General features: G+C 57.4%; 1 protein-coding gene across 5 annotated transcripts in view; it reads left to right on the top strand.

Moving 5' to 3' along the window:
- The window catches only part of CARD14 (caspase recruitment domain family member 14), a 24,145-nt gene that overhangs the window by 586 nt on the left and 18,411 nt on the right, over window positions 1-5,148 (top strand). The window contains exons 2-4 of one of the 5 annotated variants that reach the window (XM_025047198.1): window positions 317-546; window positions 1,367-1,446; window positions 1,573-2,039. The gene's annotated coding sequence lies outside the window, so the exon portion shown is untranslated. Of the gene's footprint in view, window positions 1-316; window positions 2,040-5,148 lie in introns of all 5 variants that reach the window. The other 4 variants (XM_025047197.1, XM_025047200.1, XM_025047199.1 and 1 more) reach the window with 4 other exon arrangements.

Raw genomic sequence — 5,148 nt, 5'->3', positions numbered from 1 at the left:
TTCAGAAACTCCCAGAGTTCACGCTACAGTGGTGGGCAAGACGGAACAGCTCTGCGAGCTGCACCTCCCGAGCTGCCTCTCCCACTGTGCCCCTGCCGGACTTGGCCGCAGATGGTCAGGCAGCTCACCTAGTCCGAGGGCGGGAGGAGGTTTGGGTGTAGTGCTGCTGGGCTGGGCCGGGCTGGGCTGGGCTTCCATGAGTCACTGCCACAGGAGTCCATGTCCTGGATCCACGGTGCTGTCCCCAAAGAGCAACTTTCTGCCAGAAACCCCGCCCATTACCTGGCACTAAGTGGTAAACTCTGTTCCTTTCTAGGCTCAGCTCTCTCCAGCTCACCGGCCAGGCGGGCACCTGACGACGCCCCGCCTGAACCCACCTGGCTGGACCTCGGACCCCGCGCTGCAGGCATCTGGCACCGGGGCAGCAGGTGTGCCCAGAGCATTTCTGAGGTGCTGGACTGGGTGGCGAGCAGGACCGAGAGTGCTGCCCTCAGGGAACTCGTGTTCCCCAAACGGGCAGCCCAACCGAACATGCAAAACAGTAAGGTGATTGCAGCTTTTACAGCCACCGTGATGCAGACGAAATGAGGCAGAGTGGGAGAGTGGAGGGGGCTGCTGGCTACGGGTGTCTGGAGGAGGCGGCCACGGTGACATCCCGGGAGCAGTGTTCTAGGAAGAAGGGACAGAGAGCGCGAAGACCCCCAGGTGGGCAGGGAATTGGCACAATGGCGGGATGGAAGGCCAGGATGGTTGTGGCGTCACACATGCGGGGGAGGTGGGAGGTGGGAGGAAAGGTGACCAGGCACAGATCGGGAAGGGTCTGTCAGACGGATGACAAAACGGCATTCGAATGCATCACGGTTGCCGCAGCAGCCACTTCAGGGTGGTCTCTCTTTGGGGCAGAGGACCACATTCCGATAAACGGCTTAGGAAGATGACCTGGCTCTGCTAGTTCTTGTCCTCTAGAGGTTGCAGGCTCGCACTGGGGTGGCAGGAAGAAACGATAGGGCATTAGGGTCCATACTATGTCACGGGGCAATGGGTCCGATACAGAAAAACGAACCAGGGAAAAGAGGCAGGAGGCTCAGGGTGGGAAGCTGGTGATTTTAATAGAATGGCCCGGAGCGGGCTCTCTGGGAAGGTGGCCCTGGAGTGGAGTCCTGAAGGAGGCGAGGGAAAAGGCCCCGGCAGCAGGAACAGCAAGTGCAGAGGCGCTGGGGCAGGGGCGTCACGCAGCGCTGGCGGAGCAGGTGGACGCAAATGGGGCCAGCGAGTATGAGACGGGCAGCGGCTCGTGCCCAGGACATGGTGAGGGCTTGGCGGCCTCCAAACCCAAGGGAATGACATGACCGGACTCCTTGAACAGGCCCACTCTGCCTACTGTGTTGAAAACTGGCTTTGGGAGGCGTCAGAGGAAGCAGCCAGGAGATCATTGCAGGTGTCCAGGTGGGTGATGATCGGGGCACAGCCACGCAGGTGTCGAGTGGTGATCTGATTCTGGATATATATTCACGTGGAAGAACCTAGAATGTCACCTAAATATAAATAATAATCGTTGAACGTCGACTACAGGTGCATCCATTGGAATTGTTTAGATGCTTCTCATAATCGCCCGTGAGAACCGAGGAAGGACTCCGGATTTTGTCTTAATCGTCTTTGAGGATTTGTGATGGGCCAGGCTGATTGGGCACAAAAGAGGGAAGATCTGAGGTTTTCTGTCACCCTCTCAGTCACCGCCATCTATGGGCTGACCAGATGCATGGGCAGCTTCCAAAAGATTCCCCTGACTCACAAGGCAAAGGAAACGGCACATGGTGGCCTTGCTGTGGGAATGCACCGGAGCTCGCGTGACGTGTGGATGCCCGCATAAGACATCGCTTCCGTGCGCAGGGCAGGGCAGGGCAGGGCCAGGCCGGGCCTGACAGACACTCCTGCCAAACCTGCTGGTCCACTGCCTTTCTGCAGAGCCTGTGGCCCTGCCAGTCGGGGCTTCTAGAGGGCGAGGAAGGCCAGCGCAGAGCCTCCGCCGAGGAGAGCAGGTCAGCACACCGGGGGAGGGTGGACAGCAGGACTGGTCGGAGAGCTGTCATAGAGGGGGTGGAACAGGAGGGCGGCTTCTTCCCCGTAAGGGGGTGGTGCTTGGTTCGTGGATGGCAGAGGAGAAAGTGAATGTCCCGTTTGGCGTGGTGAGGGCGTGAGGGGGAGTGCTCCGCGCTGGACTCAGACCTCCGCATTGTTGCCCGGGGAAGGAAAGGGGGAGGCAGGTTTCCAAGTTCAGGTTCAAAGTGAGCAAGCCCAGCCCTGCCCGTGGTGGTAAGCGCACAGCCAGAGAGCAGCGCTGCGGTGTGGGGTGCTCGGCGCCCATCTGCCTCACCCTTCAGTCGTATCTGCGGGGCCCTGAGCTCCCTCTGACGCCTTCCTTCCTACTCTGGGGTCCTGCACGTGTGTGTGTGCGTGCGTGTGCGTGTGTGTGTGTGTGTGTCCGTATGTGCATGTACTTTCTCCTCCCCACTCCCCAGGGGAGAGGAGGCACTGAGCCTTGGGCTATGAGAAGGATGTTGGCGCGGGAGGGGCTGGACAGGACGTCCCATGTCAGATGCCCAAGGCTCTTACCATCCTAGGCTCTGCCGGGAACCGCTGCAGGGCGGGAAGACGACTCTTACAGGGTTTAGGGCGCCCTTCGGGGTCTCCGGGCACGTGTTCCTTCCTGTTAGGACTCACCTCTGTTTAAACTGGGGCTGAGTTGCAAAGAAATGCCCGCATTTTTTTGCGTTTGGGGTCCATCGCGAGCTGCATCGCTGTACAAAGAACGGACAGGAGCGGCTGCTACCTGGCTCCGCCCACTTGTACCCAAACCCCAGTAGTTTTGGGGCTTTGGGGCTCCCAGGAACTGGGGACAGTTGGTTGGGGCTTAGAGTGCCCCGGAGAGACCTGCGTCCCGAGCCGGCCCTGACTTCCTGAGTTCACTTCATTTGGAGGGGGTCTGAAAAAGCCAAGTGCCGCAGACTTTCCGTGGGGGCAAGTTGGACGGGAGGACCCTCCCAGAGCGGGCTGTCACCCCTGGACCCAGCCCCGGGAAGGCACCCGAAGCCCCCGCAGCCCTGCATGACTCACTTTCCAGCTGGTCCTGGTCACAGGGCGTCCTTGGACAGCCAGGTAGCCTGGAGTTTCTGCTGCAGGCTGGCCATGTGGCCTCTTGGCCACCATGCCAGGGTATAATTTGCTGGAAACAAAAATCAATATTTTGTGAGCCCAAATTATGTGGTCATTGACTCCTTGAACTCAACCTGGTCCAGGGCCACTGACCCCAGTCAAGGGAAGTCCTTTGGGGTCACGGTTCAGGGTCAGCATGTTTCCTACCTGCTTTGAACCTCTGGGCTCAGGCTCGATGCATATTAAAGTGGGTGTTTTGTGAGAAACTCGGGGAGCGTAAGGGTTTTATAGAAGTGCTCCGTTTCGCTTCGCGAGGTGGAATGTGAGAGATCCCATCCCGGGAGTGAGGAGCAGTTACCGCCCACAGACGGGACGCAAGACGGGGCCAGCCAGGTCCTCCTCCCCCTTCCCCTGGCTGTTCCAGAAAGCTCCCCACCCCGGCAGCACCTGTCCTGCCCCGCAGACTGCACGGCTGGCTCCCCCTCAGGGGACTGAGAGAAAGATGAGGCAGGCCGCCTCTGCCGGTGTCCCGCCACAGCGTGAGGGGCTGGGCCTCTGGGCACCTGTGCCTCCTTCTCCATGACAGTTCCCCAAACACAGGCAGGTTTCCAAGTTCAGGAAACCTGGCATCAAACACAGGCATCATCTGTGAGGGCAAGCGGGCACCGTGATTAATCACGCCAGGACAGGAAGTGTCCCAGGCAGTCTGGGCGGGGCCCATTTCCTTCTCCGTTTGATCAATCGAATTACTGTCTTGTTTTCTGAGATAGTGATTTTGTGGTTTTATCGATCCCATGTGTGCTTATTCTACAAAGCGTAATGGTCGATACCAGAAGTAGAAGGCAACAGATTTCCTAAAATTCTACCAACTCAGGGAACAAGTATTAGCATTAGTGAAGTGTGTTCACCCTCACGCTCTGTTTTTACGCATATCTCTGTCTCTATCTCTAATCTTATATCTCTCTGTATCTCTGTGTCTGTCTATCCCGTCAATTCTCGGTCACACACTCTGAATGACGGACAGATGGACAGATTGGACAGGTGGATGGATAAGTATACAGACTGGGGGACTGCCAGAGAGAGAGGTACACATACGTTATTTTACAAAAACAAGATCACATTTTCCATGATTTGAAAGTAAAATTTTAATTTCACTTAAAATTGTTTTAAAATAATCACGGAACTGCTGAATGCAACCCAAGTGTTTCTCAACTATTGTGAGAACTATTGCTTCCTTTAAAATCCTCACTAAGGTTAAGATAAAAGATTATGAAACCCACAGCAAGTTGAGCGATGCCTAAAACCCGCCAGCCTCATTTGGTGGCACCCGCCCCTGGCAGGAGGTGCGGGCGGGCGACTCCTTCCTCCCCGCCCAGCTCTCGGGCTCAGCTCCCTGGCCCTTGCATTGTCCCGGTAGAAGATCTTCCCGTTTGGTTGTCTGGACCCCAGTTCCCATGGGAGTTCAGTCCTGGGTCTATAGTTAAACAGGCCCCACGCTCACATGTGGCCAGCAGTGCTCGGTGGGGTCCGGGCTTTCTTCCTCGACCCCCCAGGCCAGGGTCGCCACCCCCCACCCCGGCTGAGTGGAGAACTTTCCCTTGTGGACGTCGTGGGGAGGTCCGGGGTGCTGTCTTTGACCCTCCAGGCTCCCCCAGAGTCACTTGCTCTTCTGACAGGCAGGTGGTGGGGAGAACCCTCGCCGGCTGTGTGCTTTGCCGGGCCCTGCACCTCCCCGTCTGTTTTGGGGGCTCATCTGCCATTCTTCAAAGTTTTGGCAGAAAGTTGTTACCTTTGCACCTTTCCTCATTTGTGGCTGCTGCTTTAAAAAAAAATGGGGCTCGCAAGGCACTGGGGGTGGGAGGCTGCGTGCATTCAGTCAGCACACTCGTCATTTGCATGGAGTTTTACATGCTGCACTTGACCCAGAACCTTGGAGCCAGACACAGTGGGAGGCGGCCGCACTCACAGGGTTGTCATCTAGGTCGTCATGGAAGG

The sequence above is a fragment of the Pteropus alecto genome, unplaced genomic scaffold, assembly GCF_000325575.1.
Source record: "Pteropus alecto unplaced genomic scaffold, ASM32557v1 scaffold134, whole genome shotgun sequence".
Classification (NCBI taxonomy): Eukaryota; Metazoa; Chordata; class Mammalia; order Chiroptera; family Pteropodidae; genus Pteropus; species Pteropus alecto.
The sequence above is the reverse complement of the archived record's forward strand: the minus strand, read 5'-3'. Positions and strand labels throughout refer to the sequence as shown.